The sequence below is a fragment of the Heliconius melpomene genome, chromosome 9 (assembly GCF_056956725.1).
Source record: "Heliconius melpomene rosina isolate 202511_hmr_F chromosome 9, ASM5695672v1, whole genome shotgun sequence".
Taxonomy (NCBI): domain Eukaryota; kingdom Metazoa; phylum Arthropoda; class Insecta; order Lepidoptera; family Nymphalidae; genus Heliconius; species Heliconius melpomene.
In genome coordinates this window covers 6,100,459-6,118,165 of record NC_140397.1, presented here as the reverse complement: position 1 = coordinate 6,118,165, position 17,707 = coordinate 6,100,459, and the positions used below count along the sequence as shown (strand labels likewise).

At 32.1% G+C, this 17,707-nt stretch overlaps 1 protein-coding gene across 1 annotated transcript in view; it reads left to right on the top strand.

Moving 5' to 3' along the window:
* Positions 1 to 685: 685 nt before the first annotated feature.
* The window catches only part of Spec2 (CDC42 small effector protein Spec2), a 37,183-nt gene continuing 20,161 nt past the window's right edge, over positions 686 to 17,707 (top strand). The window contains exon 1 of the mRNA XM_085190278.1: positions 686 to 844. The gene's annotated coding sequence lies outside the window, so the exon portion shown is untranslated. The remainder of the gene's footprint in view (positions 845 to 17,707) is intronic.

The following is a 17,707-nucleotide window of genomic DNA, read 5'->3' as shown; positions in this document are numbered from 1 at the left end:
TGTTATAATCAAGTGCCATATAAAAATAAAACAATATTTTATTATGCGATAAAAAAAATTAGCGTCACGCTTTCTCCCACGTATAGCAGAATAGGCAGAGAGCACTTAGTGTTAAAACACTCCGTTACCCACTTTCCGCCGAATCCTTCAAGACATAACGTTTTGAGTGGCAGAACTCTACGCCTTACTTTTGCCTTAGTACCCGAAGCGAAGAAAAGAAAATATTAATAAATAATAATTCATTCGCTGATTTGGGATCGAACCTACAACTATCGCGTTAGTCATACCCTTATACCCCTGCACCACTACGGCCTCGTCCATTATACTATTAGATTATAACAAAGCGTATTAAAACCTTAACTAAAGTGATTTACCGTTTCATTTCGCGTCTAGAAGCAATCACAATCACATCACAGACAACTAAAAGTATGAACTTTTCTTTCTGCTTAAAAGAAATGTGTAAACGGCCGTGGCAAATACAATTTGTATGTAGAGCGAAACCAGAGAAGAATAACTTATAACTACAATACTCTATTATGACCTCTATTAATAGGTTATAAGGGTTAAAATCGTAAACAGGATGTTGTATTCTAAAGACATTTCTCAGTTCAGAAGAGAAGGCGACCGGCGCGGCGACTCTACCATGCTTGTTTCACGTCATCAGTCAGCCACGGTACCGCGTAGAGAGAGTACGTTGTTTTTACAACTAGTTTTATCATACAAAAAAACTTTAATTAATTACTAATTCACTTAAAAAACAATTATTTATCTTAGTGACTTGAAGCGTGTGCATTTTTTGTGTGTTTGTGTGTGAACCAAAGGGTCCCAACCTTCCAACAAGCAAGTAAGTATTATAGAAGGAACTTTTGGAAAGTTTTCGCTTAAGATTTACAAAGTAAATTTGGGGTATCGTATATGATTAATTAGATCCAATTTAATGGTGAACATGTGGCGTCCACTATTCCGTTACTCTTGGCTTTTGAACTTGCGTGACTGCTTGACTGAGATCACCCGTTTCTTTTATTATTTAAAAATAAAATAAGTCAGCTGCACGGTGTATCCCGCTCAAAATACCTTACTGTCAGAGGCAGAGGGAACCTAGTGTTAAGACACTCCGTCGCTTCCGCGACTTTTCGACGAATTCTGGACTCATTGCGTGTCGAGTGGCGGAATTCAACGCCGCGCTCTACCTCTACATGAGAGCGAAGTAATAAAAATATAAATTTAAATAAATATGTCATGAAACATAACATTTTCTCCCATTTTACTATGACAAAAGTAAAAATATACCCAGCATATCATCATCAATTAAGTCTACCAAGTTGTCGCCATGACTAAGCTGCGGTCGTTTGTGTGTATAATAAATATTTATAAGTGGTGTGTTTGTTTAGATATCACTTGGCCAGTCTGTGGTTGGAAGGCAAAGTTTCTCGTAGACTAGAGAGATATAAACTTCCACTGGCAAGAAGAATTTGTATTTGTATCATATATATTTAAATATTTTTATATATCTATACGAGTATTGCTCGAGGCTGTCTTGTCATATGGGCATATGGTTGTGGGATCTGGCTTAAGTTCCGCCACTCAATAATGCCTTGAAAAATCGAGCGGGTTCCCTCTGTCTATCCTGCCATTTACGGGATAAAGCGTGAAGCTGTTTTTTTTTTCACTTAAACGTATTTCATATAATGTTCCACGAAATAGCGTATGACAATCATCACCAACTGAATTGAAGGAACCAATCGATCGTTGCTCTTAGCAACTATTGTGTTTTTATTTTTGTCAATATACGAATATATGTCGAATCTAATGTATGTAATAATAATTATTATTCTTTTATATTTTAAATGTTTTGTCAGACCACATTAGGGAAACGGAAAACTTTTCCTATTAACTTTAATATAAAGATGTGGTTAATGCATGCACCTCTCGTACTATGTTATAAGGAAAACAAAGATAAACTAGTAGAAATATACTTTATTCTTCAGGTTCCATTAAAAAAATATATTAAATCGGCTTCACGCTGTATCCCGCACACCGCAGGCTGAAGTAACCTAGTGTTAGACACTCCGTTCTCCACTTTCTGCCGAATTTTAGAGGCATTGCGGGTTGAGTGGCGGAACTTAACGCCGCGCCTGGACACCAGAGCGAGTAAATAGAAATATGAATTAAAATAAATATTTCATTTTCTCGTACTTAGTTTCATATAGGAAAAACAATTTAATATTCAAATAGAATTAGAATATGTAATTGTTATTAAAATAACGTTAATTCGCGTTTCGTGTGTGACGAGCTACTTACAAACGAACGGTATAAACAAATGACTAATACCTAACTAACTAAGAACTAGAACTAAATATAATGAGGAAAAACGGTAGAATATGGTAAGTTGACAATGATTGAGTTCGAAACAATGTTAGAAGCATGTACTGAAGATAAATGTGAAGGAAGTTTAAACAATAAAATGATGCCCATCTTTCCTTCTCCATTTGAATAATATATATAGAAATGTAGACGACATCTTGAATAGTGTAAAATATTATATATTTAAATTAGATAAGTAAAAAGCCAAGAACTCTATAGTAGAGTTCTATATATTTATGCGTAAATTCGAATAATCAAGTCATCGAGCTAGGGCACTAGGGTGATATTGTAAATGTGACAAGTCGTGAGTTCGATTCCCACTCGATGAAATATTACATATTTTCATTTCTTCGCTCTGGTATTGAAGGAAACCAAAAACGGCGTTATGTTCTACCACTCGTAAACTCGTAATGCCGTCAATTCAGGGAAAAAAGGAAAATGGAAGTATCTGAATAAAGATGGAGTGTCTTAACACTAGGTACCAGGGTTCCCTCTGAAAACTAAGTGTCACTTACTAAAATCTAAATTCTAAACTAAAAACCCAATTTATCTAATTTACTACATAAAGGATTATTGATGACCAAACTCTTCAAGCCTTGTATCCAGACATTTTGCGGAATACACTTGCGTGTAGAGTATTTTGTAGAAGAATGTTTAAATTTACGTCTGTTTGTCACGACCAGGCCAGGCCAGTTCGTCGACCGCCGTTACTCAAATACTATTTTCAACATGTGAATCATATAATAACAAAGAAAATTGCTTTATAATGCAGATCTGTTTAAGATTCTTTATATAATAACATATACATACTCTATAATGTTATTAATAACTTTACTTATTTTTACAGATTTTTTATGTGGTTTTAAATTATCTTCTTTTGCATACAAAAATATTATAAAACCGACTTCAAAGAGATATTTACAAACTTAGTTATCTCCCATAAAATGTATCACAGTACCTAGTATATTAGGTATACATTCCGGAACTAAAGTAAACAACGAAAGTGTATTAATCGGAATGGATTATCTTAATACAAGGTTCCCAAGTTCCCTTTGCCTACCTTAAGCTAAAAAGGAAAAAAAACCTTGTAAATATTGCGAAAAATCCAAGATGACTATTCTGCAGGTACCGAACCTACGATATGTTAATTTAATCATTAACATCCACCACGCGTCCTCGCCTTGTCTCGCACCATATGAAAAGCTGCTACAAATGTACCATCTGCTATTGAACAAAAGAGAAACGTCCTTTAAGAATCAGGCCGTTTCAATAATATTCTCAATTTCTTACCTTCACACAATTCTATGAAATATACTTACTTTGTGACGTAGGCTATTATATTAGTTTTTGCAGCTAAAATAATATTTGTTAAATTAAATTGCGCTTTATATATGTAGATTCAATATGGTTATATTATATGGCTTTGCCTCGTCATATTGATTCTTTATATAGAAGTAGTTAAAAAAAATTGGTTAAAGACATAAATATTATGGGAAGATATATTTCGATTACAATATATGTCAATAAATAAGTTTTTTAGATAGAACATTTATTTTTTGTGTTCTTGCATATCTCTCATTATTTCAGAGAAGGCAGAGAGTGATGCCACTCCACCTTCCTTTTGAAATCTACTCCTTTATTTGTTGACATATATATTGTGAGTTGCGAAGTGTATTGCGGTCTAACGTACTAAGTTTAATACGAGTATGAACTTGGAAACAAAACATTTATTATTTTAAAAACTAGCGACCCAAACGCGGTTTCACCCGCTTAGGTTTATTATTATGTTATATCTAAATTGTAATCTTTACATAAGTCTTTACATAAATTATAGTCTATGTATTATTCTGATAAATAAGCTATATTAGTTTCATCCAAATCTGTTCAGTTATTTTAGCTTGAAAGTGAAACAAACATCCATCTCGACAATCTTTCACATTTATAATATTAGTAGGATTCTTCTAAATTGAATCTACGACTACCGCGGTCAGAGGCACGTTCCCAATGCGCTACCATAGCGTCATTAAACATTCAGTGACATAACTATTGAACTCATCTTGTGAAAGTTTCTCTATCGTGATTTTGCTATCAAAATTAATATATTACATAAGTACTGACAAAATTATTATTTGAATTGCTAAACAAGTGTCGTTATGTATTTTAAAGACGTTTTAAATGCAACGATTATAAATTTTAATTTCTTTTTTGCTAGAAATTCTGTCGAATTCTGGAGGCATTGCGTGTTGTGGGGCGGAACTCAACGCCGCCAGAACTAAGAAATGGAAATAAAAATTTAAATCAATATTTCATTTCTTCGAATGGGGATCGAATCCACAACCACTCGCGTTTACAGTCACACTTTGTGCCCTTTCGCCATGACTGGCCTCAATAATATGATAATAACAATAAAATAAAAAATATATATATAAATAATAAAATTATATACGTCACGATCGATACAAATTCCAATCTGCAAATGCAGTTTGTCTTCGCAAGCCAATCTTCGTTTCTACAATCCACATTCTTCTCATTATGGCTTAACAAGTCCCATAGAAATAAAAAATAGTCCCCTTAAGGTCTGTTGGGAGAAATCCTCAATATTTATTATATGTCAAGTTTATTTATGGCTTTCTTCAGATTTTTTTCTATCTATAAAAGTGTGTATACTATTATTTTAGATTTAAGACATTCGTTTTTTTGACAGTTAAAACAAGTAAAATATTTAGTTATTAAATTATTAAAGTTATATATGTGGAAAAAATATTTACATACTTTGGTTATTCTCTCTTGCAATATTTTAAAAATTGCAAATATGTCATTGTTGCACCAAATGAGCGGTGTAATAACCCAGTTGGTCATCGAACCGACAACGATCGTTTCATTAATATTTTTTTTACCTATTTAATTTAATTTTTACAATAAAATTTCATACTAAAACAATAAAAAATAAAAGCAAAAATGTATTGTACCTTTCTACCGTCACCTGTGAAGCTTACTTAAAAAAGAAAGTTTCCCACGTTCAAGAAGATATAATATTTTGTTTTTTAAATATTAAACTTAATAAGCTAATTCAGGTTTAACAGGTATCTGTAGCGACATGTAGAGCGCCGTTCATTTGTTGATTATTATTGTACATCGTATTTTATAAGACTTCCTTTTACCTCTTTTCTTTTAATTCTACAATTAAAGGAGCAGCCCTGGATTAAATTGTAACAAATAATTAGTGGTCACAGAAATTTTAGTAAGAGAGTTCTTAATAGTTGAGAAAAGGAAAACAAATTGGCATTTCATAACATTATTTAAAAATGCCAAAGAAAACGTACCTTACTAAAGTTAGACTTGATCTAGCTACCTAGATCAAGTCTAACTAGACCAAGTCCGTTTTCTTTTTCTACATTATATTTTATAATATAATTATCTATAATTATTATATTATAGTTATATAATTGATATTTTTTTTTCTACATGCAACTTGATGTAAAAAGATAATACTGTAATCGTGACACCATTGCAAAAGTCACCAGAACCTTAAGGTCACATACCTATTACAATATTTAAAAAAACGTAGAATATTCATATAGATACTTAGTAGACTTAATTTTTCATACAAATGGGATTTTGTTTTGATATTTTCAACTATTTGTGTTAACTAACCTATTCTGTACATATTTGTATTTAACAGAAACGAGCTAAACATACAAATAACAAATATTAATAACAAATAGCTGACTATAATATAATAATTTCTTACAAAAGTAAGGAAAGGTTAAAGGTTATCAGTTAGGTTCTAAATAGTTCTAAATAGTTCTATATGTGTCATCCCCCCACTACAGGCGTGATATAGAAAGTAAATGGCCATAAGATTGTATGACGTACAAGTAAATCATTATTTCTTAAACTATTATTAAAATAATATCGAATGAACCGAAGCAATTGTAGTTTTTTATGCTGTGAACAGAATATATTCGATAAGCGAGTTAATAAGGAAGTGACTAAAATTGACAGCCATCTATTATTATATTATCTTCAATGGGGAACTAGTGTCATGACACATTACATATGTATATTGAATCACGTTTAATTTTGAACTAGACTCAAACGCGGCTTCGCCCGCTTAAACGAATTTTTATATTATAGTCAAAGGATCCTATATCCTTTCTAATGGCTTTTATAATATGTGTATAAAGTTTCATTATAATCGGTTGAGTAGTTTTGAAGTGAAAGCGTAACAGACAAACTTACATTAACAATTATTATATTAGTACGATATGAATGAATATTATATAGAAACGACAGTTGCTTGTATGTATTTTAAGAACTTTTCAAAGTATAAACTTAGTAAAATTTGAACCTCTGTGTCTCTCAAATAGTTCCAAGCGCCGCCCTAGCAAATAAAATCTCGTTGTCAATGATTCTTAAGGGTTTGTAATGTTTAATAATATTAAATTAAATTTTACTTTTATTAAATAACAGAATAAATTAAATTAAATTTATTTTTAGCGTTTTACAGAAAGTTTTTTATGAAGCATTGCAATCTAAAAATTTCAAGAAGAAAAACAAAGAGGTTTCAATGAAATTTCTATCTATCATTAATATTATTATTTATGTGATACATTTCTCATAATTTATTCACTTTTTAGCTAAAAACTTTTCCTAATATAAGTATTATTCCTTAACCAAAAATCCCACTGAACTCCATTGAACCTAATACTATAGCAATAAGTAATTTTAATTCACACGAGCCAATAAGTAATTTTAATTCACACATACATGCACATGTCGAAATGGATGCATGGCCGTGCACGCGAGGAATCCGGCCCAGAAACCATGCAACCGAAATAGAACCGCGTTGTCATGGCAACCGCCACCGGCTTGTGCACCCAGATATGATGGTTGCGAAAGGTTTTCTTGGATATGGTTGTTTGTGAATAATATTTGTGTTTATTTGAAGTTCTCTCTAGAAACTATGTATAGAAGATTTTTTTTTAAATCAGGGTTTTGAATTTTATATTGTCTTTATAAATTTGGTAAATAATTGTGTGTTGATGGTTTTTTCTATAATTTATTAGTAAATTTTAAAAAAGTCGAGGCAAAAGCACGGCGTTAAGTTCCACATAATAATGCCTGCAATCCTGCTATATGCGGGATACACAAAAGCCATAATAATTCTAAAACTATAATATTCTTTATTTCTAATAATTATAATATCTCAAATCAACTTTGGAAATGTTTAATTCTTAAACAAAATATCCTAAAAGAGCTTGTGACAAATAATTACCTCTATTCGTAAAAAGCAGGGGCAAATCTCTAGTCAGCTTCACGCTATATCCCGCTCACAGCAGAATAGGCAGAGAAAACTTAGTGTTAAGACTGGAGGTATTGCATGTTGAGTGGCGTAACTCAACGCCGCTCCTTGCAAATCTCTAGTGTTCTACAAAAAATATTTAACTATTATAAGTATACATAGACACTACCATATTCTACTTCATATAATACTCCAAAGTAGTTCAGTAGGAAAGTGGGTAACATTCATGTAGAGACGAGCGCTTGGTAATTACAAATACATTTTCAGTGAATAAATCGGTTAATAACTCATAATTTTCCCTCATATTCTACAGAAACTGGAAAATAAATGTAAAAACATTTAAAATGTATTTAAAATATAAAACATAATATGGAGAAACCTTTTATGTCTTTAGAATGACTTTATGTATGGAGTGGAAAACTTAAACATTTAATTATTGAATATGTAATGCTCTATTATTAATGTAAGGCAAGGGGGATCGGAGTGTCTTAACACTAGGTTCCCTCTGCCCACCCTGCCATATGCGGGAATCAACGTGAAGCTCTATTATTAAATTGCATTTATATACAACGTGAAAAAAAAGCAACCTAGTAGAGTTCTACTATAAAACTGGAATTTATATGAAATCATTAAATAATCTTTTAATAATTTTGTGGTCAGTTTCTAGATAAAAAAAACACATATTTACATATTTAAACAGTTCACTATCAATTAAAATATGCAAAAACATATTTTTATATATTTTTGTTTTTATTCGCTCTTATTTTTAACTTTTATCCATATAACATATTGAGGCCGTCGGGGCACAGCGGCACAAAGGTGCACTGTAACGCGACGGTTGTGGGTTCGATCCCCACTCGAGGAAGTGAAATATTTTTTTACGTTTATATTTCCATTTCTTCGCTCTGGTGTCGAGGCAAAGCGCGGCGTTAAGTTCTGCTCCTCAACATGCAATGCCTCCAAAATTCGGCAGAAAGTGCGGAACGGTGTGTCTCAACACTAGGTTCCCACTGCCTAAACTGCTGTGTGCGGGATACAGCGTAAAGCTTATTTTTTTTGATATATTAAGAAACAACCATGAATCAGTAAAAAACGAATATAAATAAATATAAATTACTTATACAAACGTCCTTCCATATTAAAACATATAAAATAATTCTATGAAAAATACCAACGAGACAATCTATACTGTTGATAATTGTGTGCGCTATCTCGTTGCCATTAATAGTCTGTTTCACAGATTGGTTTGACCTAGGAGTTAGAACTAGTTGTTATATTTTTAAATATCTAGCTAAATTAAATAAACAAATTTAAAACTTATTTTTAAACTATCTATCTATGAAATATTTTAATTTCTTTCTTTCTTGCTCCTTCTGGTAGGTACCAGTAGGTGATAGGTAGAAAGTATCTTATAAATAAACTATTAATTAGCTTAAAATAAACAAATTTAAAAATTATTTTTAAACTATCTATCTATCTAACTTCACGCTGTATCCTCAGTGGTGTAGTCAGAGAGTACGCAGCGTCCAATGCTACGGTCTCTGTATAGCTCTTTTCCACTCTCTTTTCTTTTCCTCTTCCACTGTCATCAACCTCTTCTTACATACCCTCCGGGAGGTCCTCATGCTTTTGACGCGACCTTCCTCCAGTACCTTTGATGCTGTGTTTTCGAACAATTCAATTCAATTATAATTAGTTTCGTGCGCTATCTTGGTTACATCGAGTGATTCAAGTGCCGCTTTGTGTGGTTTGACCTAGGAGCTAGGACTTACAAAGACTACATGAAGCCATGAGAGATGAAGATATATTGAGGAGGAAGGTTGTGGCTTTGACTCCCACTCCAGGAAATGAAATATTTAATATTTTAATTTTCTTGGTTTCTTGCTCCTTTTGGTACTGTTATCAGCATGGGCTTATGCTTTGTAGACGAAAGCGAAGAAGTTTATTTACCCTTAAACCTTCAGAAGTTACCAGAAAGTAGGGATAAAAGTGACTTAACTGTAGGTTCCCAAGTATCCCCTGCCTACTGCCTGCTATTTCTGCTGCGGGATAGAGCGTGAAGCTAAAAAATACTACCTTAGCACTCACTCAATAAGCCCTTATAAACTCATGACCCTTTTCATATAAGCAAAACAATATCATATTACAATTTGCTTACGTAAAACGACGGAAGTGTCTAACATTCCAGTACGTCAATAAACATTTTATCTTTATCTCCATATTCTATTTTGACTTGTTTCTAATAACAGGAAGCCGACTTTGAGTTTAGTGGAGAATTGTAAGTAATGTCTGTTCAGGATAATAATGTTTTATTATTCATTGGTTTAAACATAGTTATATAGGTATACCTTAAGTATGAGGAAGCAGGCAGGCACAGTCGATGGCTGAAAACGTGATGGATGTAGGTTCGATTTCCACTAGGGAGAATCATTTATTTTCCTTCCCCACTAGAGTAACAAGGCGCGGCCTTGAGGTACCCCACACAACGTGGTGGAAGGTGTGGGGCCATTCCCCACACGTCTTAACGGTAGGTTCCCTCTGCCTATCCTAGTTATACTACGTTCCCCACTTTTTGCCGAATTTTACCAAGCATTGTGTATTGAGTGGTGGTACTCAATGCTGGGATTTTGCCTTGGTGCCAGAGCGACGAAATGAAGACATTAAGAACTAATAACACATTCCCTCGAGTGGTAATTGAACCTACAACCGTCGCGTTACAGGTACACTTCTGTGCCTCTACGCCATGACGGCTTTACTTTCTTAATAATTCCATTATAAGTAATATATCAATCAATAATGCTTTATCTAGACATTGATATAATCTATAGGTAAGATCAAAACAATGGATATTTCATGTCGATCATAATATTTCAATGACGAATAAATATTTTTAACTGAGATGTCTTTTGTCACACTTCTTTAAAGTCAAATATCTTAAATGTAACTGTAGGCCCTTAGTACTTATCTAAAAGTAAATAAATACTTAATTAAATAGCACCAGCAAACGTCAGTACGTCACCGTTCTCACATGTGTGAAATTTGGAATTGGGAAATTAGGTCATTAAAACTTTCAGTCGAGAGTACCAAAATATTATTTTGAAAATATTTGAAATTTCTTTTGATAAAAAAATATATTTAACAGTATTTCTAATAAAATAATTTGTAATAGCTCGACCGACGTGATATGTAAAAAAACTCGAAGATACGTATTGCCCAGAACATAGTAAGAGATGAGACGAATAAAAAATCAATTCGCATCAAATCCTAATTAATTTACAAAAATCCTTTCAAAACAACACTTTCATAGTGTTTTTTCCATTAAAAACATAATTTTAAATAAATTATAGCCATGTCTAGTTATATCTCACATAAACAATAGCTTATTTCTTCGCAAGGTTCACTTTCGAGGGTCGTGGGCGTGGGATTTTATCGTAAATAGAATAATGCGATCATTGTTTATGAAAATATTCGATTATAAGGTGTTTTTTAAAATGCTGTTTTTCTTATAAATAAGCAATTTAAGACTGGTCCAGCGTGATTTCTTAATTGAACGTGTATTGTTTGGCTTATGAGGTTTTCTTTCTTGTTAAATGAGCTAAGGTTGGTAGTATATGAAAGATTTATCATATTTTGTTTTTAATTCTAAAATAGGCAAATGAGGCAGTTGTGGCGCAGTGGTAAGCGTCGGTTATGGGTTCGATCTCCACTCGGGGTATGAATTATTATTTATTAATAATTTCCGTAATGCGTAATGTAGGACGTCCTCCAGCTAGATGGGGTGACGATATTCTCAAAGTGGCGGGCAGCAGCTGGATGCGAAGAGCTGAAGATCGAGCTCAGTGGCATGCCATTGGAGAGGCCTATGTCCAGCAGTGGACGAGGACAGGCTGATGATTATGATGATGATGATGATGATGAATAATTTCCGTACCGGCCTGGTAACAAACCAAAGCGCGGTTGATTTTCGCCACTTAACACGCGAAGTGGAGATTGGAGTGTCTCATCTCTCTTCCTACCCTGCTTAATATGAGATACAGCGTAAAGCTAAAAAAAATAGGCTACTATCCCCCCATATTTGTAGGCAGATGAGCACTGAACATTCAATATGGAATCTTATCATCATCTTCAGTCAGCCATATTCCAATTGCAAAACTTTAGCATAAATTTAAAAATAAATAGAACAAATAGTCTTGCATCTAAAAAACCTATTATATTTTTTTCTGAACCCGTGACCCCCATTATACTAATAACTTCTTCATCATTAAAATAAGAAATTTCACAATTTTATTTATAAGCCAAGTTAATTGTATGCAAATTGAGAGTTTATTTATGTTAAATAAAATTTCGAAAACGTTTAGCATATTCATTACATTAATTTTTATTTGAAATCTCATAAATTTGTTGTTTCTACTAATAAATAACTAATAATAAATATAAAGTTTTGTTAGATAATATAATAATAAGATATTATATGAAAAAGAAGACATGTAACACCAATGTTTTCTTAAATAAAGTCAAATTAGAACTACCTTCACACTGAATCCCGCATACAGCAGTAGGTAGAAGGAACCTAGTGTTAAAACTCTCCGTTTCCCATATTCCGCCGAATTCTAGACGCATTACGTGATCAGTGGCGAAACACAAGCGCCGCGCTCTCCCTGGACACCAAAGCAAAGAAATGAAAATTTAAATTTTAATTATAAGAGGAATCGAATCCACAACCAGTCGCGCTTACACACCGGCCACGACTGGCCTATACCTATTTATAAGTACTAAATAACTAAAAACGTTTATGTTATATAGGTTTCTGCACATCTCTATTATACGAGTTCTGAGAAGGATGGTTATAATATAATTTCATTCATTTTATTACCAGAAGAAGCTCGTCATTGCAATTATCAAGCTTTTACTTTATACTGAAATAATTATAGTTTGTTTTTATAAAGAAATTGCATTCTAAATGAGATTAATGTTTAAATTGTTTTATCTACTTTCTTAAATATGTATGTATGTATATAGACTGGTAAATATGTAAATATTTTTATAATTACTAGGGTATAAGTAACGTGACGGTTGTGGGTTCGGTGTCCACTTTGGGGAATGAGTTATTGTTAAATTAATATTTTCATATGTTCGTTCTGGTTAGGCTAAAATCTGGCATATATTTCTGCTACTTAACTCGTAATGCCTCGAATAATAGATGCCTCGTTTAATAGAAACTACCTAGAAAAAAATCTGATAAAGTTTTATTTTTAAACTTTAAATAATCAACTCACATGCTTTTTTCGACAAAAAAATTAAAAGTCAAATTTATTATAAAATTTAGTTTTTAGTTAATAATTATTATAGAATAAGGTAGCTTAGATCGTTAGTGAGTGAGCTAGTTCCGTTCAAATCACTTAGCATTCTCGTAGGACGAGATTTAAAAATAAACAAGGAATGTATAATGTTGATAATGTAAGTAGGTTATGCTAGTGGGTATCTATCTATATTAATATCTATCTATATTATGTTTTTCTATTTATAAAGTTCTAAGAACTGACAAACATGTTTTTAATAGGTCTTTTTTTTTCTTTTTTTACATTTCTGGACCTATTCGTTTTGTAGGCTATATAGGGTCAGATTTCACTATAATTCAAGTAAAAAGCCAAAAAAAATGTCTATTTCCCAAAGAATATATTAATTCACAGCTAATATAATAATATTCAAAGAGATTTTTATTACTTTTTACTATTTTATGTAAATAATAAAGAAAAGGAAAAGAGAGGAAAGGAACTTACAACATAGACATGCGTGGGTGTTAATAGATATTAAACTATTTTTATTATTACAAAATTATTTTAGCTATATTTATTATGAAATGAAATATTTAAACTAAATATTATTTTACATTAATATACTTACAAAATAATTTTATGAATATTTATATGAATTTCATTTATATGAAGTTCATTTTGCAACGTTTAAAATCGAAATAGGTAAACCACGAATAATATTATGATTATTTTTATATATACTAAAATTTAAGGTCAGTTCATACAATAATATCGTGAACAGTTAAAAAAACTATTAATTCTTATTCCAAATGATTTGGAAGGACATCTTTTGTGGGTTAGATTAGTTTTTTGTGTTAGGTTAGGTCTTGACTCTAGCTTTGAACAGACGTAAACGTTTATTTTTTTTGTTTTTAGGGCTAATATTTTATTATAAGAAAATCTGGGGTGTTCTAGACTGTTCTGAGGTGGGCAAACACCACCCAGCCTCCCCTATACCCCCTATTCCTACGCCCATGCCTATTATGCTCTTCCATATAATCACTTATAGTTTTAATTACATGTACAGAAAGAACGCTTAGGTACAAATGTTAAATACATTACAAGTACTTGGCCTACAAAACATTTGCATATTAATTTATTCTAACTCGATTCGTCCAATGGTCTCTACTTTCCGCTCGTACAATCGACATAACATTTCCTTATAGGAATATATTTAGAATATTCATAAATAAATAACACATATATATATATCCGGATTCAATTATTTGTGGCGCAGTGAAACAAGCTTGTAACTGTAAGCTTTACAGGTCGTGGGTTTGATTCCCACTCGGGGGAATGAAAAATTTAATAATTTCATTGTTTTTACCCTAGTAATACAAGGTTCAGGTTTGAGTTCCGCTACTCAACACACCATGCCTCTCGAATTTGTCGGTAAGTGAGAAACAGAAGTGTCTTAATGAGAACAGACTGTCTTAACATTAGGTACCCAGATCCCCTCTGCGTGCGAACTATGCGGGATACAGTTTGAAGCTAAAAACAAATATATTTTATTTAATATTTTATTATACTTAATTTAAGTTTATTATAACGAAATTGAGATCGCTCGCAGGTCACGCGCGGATGACCACCCTGAATATATCAGGGAACTTGTCGAAAGAGTTACTACAAAGTAAACGATAACGAAGTTCTAATTTGTAAGCTATAATTTTAATTAACAAATAATATCTAATTTTTGCAGACAATTAATGATTGTATTGGTCGATATAAAGTACTAGCAGCCCGCCCGCGGCTTCGCCTGCGTGATCTACGTTATTATTAATTTCTGTCTTCATGAGTACCTACGTCCTATAAGTGACGTCCATGTAAAATTTGAGACTCCTAGCATTTGTAGTAACGAAGTTTCATACAAACTTTCGACCTCAAAAACAACCCCTTAGAAGTCGAATATTGCAAATTCCCGTCTTAACGAGCACCTACGTCCTATAAATAACTCCTATACAAAATTTGAGATTCCTAGCACATGTAGTTTCTGAGATTTCGTGATGAGTGAGTGACCTTTCTATTTTATATATATAGATATAGGTACATATGTGTCATATCTAAAATCCCACCAAAAACTTCTAGTAAAAAACCGGCCAATACTCAATGAAGCTGTTTGTACATAATTTAAGTATATTAATAAAAAAATTGCAGGAATAATCTTAGCACTAGCTAGGCACTAGGTTCTCAAGTTCCCTCTGCAGAACTCTAGCAAGATTTTCCACTAAAAAAACACCTAATAAAACGAGCATATATATAGCGTATCTGCTCCCCACGAATAGCACGAGGTGAAACACCTGACCTGACTCATCGACTCTGGCCCGCAGTCCCTTTGTAAACAATGTGATTGACGCACCCTCCTTGCATTCTGCACTGGATTCTTATCGAGGAAACATTGCAAATTATTATAGAAGCTCATTAAAGTATGGATATTTGTTTTACCGTGTTAATTTAGCAGTTTATTTAGTTCTGGCTGTTAAGCCTGGTGTAACTGTAAAATTTGTCAATATGTTTCTATTTTTTACTAGCGGCTCGCCCGAGGCTTCGCTCGCTTGAACTTCATGATTATTCATGGATACCGCGTGGAGGTACTAGCTTATGTTATTTTAAATTATTAGGTGATAATAATAATTTTCCCAAAGGCAGTATATTTATATCTCTTATAGTTTAGACAGGTTGTTAAGGTTCCACATCAGCTATCCAGATTTTCAAAATAAACTATAGCCTGGAAGTTGTCTAGACTTAAATTTATATAAATAAATTCTATATTAATATTAGATAATAACGAACGTAACCTAACGCCTTTTAAAGCGTTTTATCCAATTAGGCCAAGAAACGCCTATCTTATAAATTTGGACATACAAACATAAAACAATAATCGGAATGGCGTCACGAGTCATATTAAATTATATTAACATTTAAACATAATATATTAAATTATTGCAATAATAGATACGTGCTGGCAACACAAATAAATCCCAAGAGTCTCGACTTCTGGAGGAAATTGACCTGACAGCTTTACAGAACTAGAATAAATATGATAATGTAATACAAAATGCTGGATCGAATATTGATTTTCGAATTTAAATTAAAGTTTTTCATTCGTTTATTACTAAAATAGAAAAATCTAAAATATATAGATTTTTTTAATTTCTTAAATAAATTATTACTTTTTCTTTTTTTTGTAATTCACAGTGAAGACGACAGCTCAGTCGTCATTTACACATTTTGTAATTAGCCGTCGAAGCCATGGAATAGGTAATTCTGATTTTCGTCACCTAATGACCTACTCTATGCCTAATATATTACAAAGATAATTCTATATTATAAATTATATTCAAAGTAACTTTAAAGTATTTGTTTGTAATCGCGATAATTGTAAGGTAAATCCCCATGAGGGGAATTAATTCTGCCCTGGCACTCGAATACTGAAGAACAGAGTGTTTTGACACTGGATTTCCCCTACATATAGGAGGATAGGAATGCAATGGGAAGCTGAAAAGAAACTTTAAACTCATTTAATCAAGAAGTTAGGTATATATATAGTAATTTTGCATATAATATTCTATAACTGGCTCCATCCACGTCCAGACCAGATAGCATCTCGCATAAATCCGGCGGCCTGCAACATAAACATGTCACATCACGTCCACTCCTCGTGGCACTAACGCACTATCAGAAGAGTTATAAAATAAATTTGCATGGCGTCGTAATAACTTAACCGAGATACCAAATACAATGTATTGAAATAGCAAATTAATTTATTATTAAAATATGGTAAAGTGGTACATTTTAACCTTAAAAGTTAAATTGCTACCTGCAGAGTTTAAAATTATGATTTTTATAGAAGTATTCGAACCTGCGCCCCTTAAAAATCGTCTTTTTCTGTAAGATATTTTAAAAATTAGATTACAGAAACAGCCCCATTCATTAAAAAATATAATTATAAGTGTGGTAAACTTGTTTAAAATTGTATAAAGTAAGTACTACCAACCAACAGTCGATTCAAAAGATTAGTCCACATTATGTTGCGAAAAATATAAAATGGCAGGTTTCATTCTAATTCCTAAGTAATTTTTATTACTTAAAATATTTGAGCAATTATTACTATATAATTATTTCGACTAAAATTCTGTAATATTTTTATTATTCTAGTCTATTATATTATTAATTTAAATACAGTATTAATTGTATTGTTTTATGCATAAATACTAAAAGACTTTTTTATGAATAAAAAAAATACTTCCAAATGAAAATTTGATCAGGATGTAGGTATATGTAGAAAAAAAATAATAATTTGCCTATTAATATTCCTTTTTCTCACTAACTTAACTAAATAATCACAAACAAAATACTAAACAAAAATGCACGTGTAATTTGATTCCTATCGTATACTATAATTTACTCTCAGTACTTGCCAGTATCACCGACCTATATACCGTTTCAGGTGGCCCAATTGGCGTTTGTTTATAGCATTGTGTAACAGACAGACTGTACTAGTTTAGTAGAATTAGGTTGCAATGCATACATACACTGAAGTGAAGGTAGTTTAGACTGACGTTATGTTTGTTGGCATCAAATAGTTCTTTGATTCTGTTTATTTTAGAGTTTCAGTACGTATATACAATTTTCTATTTATAATTTTGGGTGTGAGAGAAGTTTTTTAAGTATTGTATAATAATTTAGAAAGTAGCATCATTCTTAAGTCATATTATTAGATTTT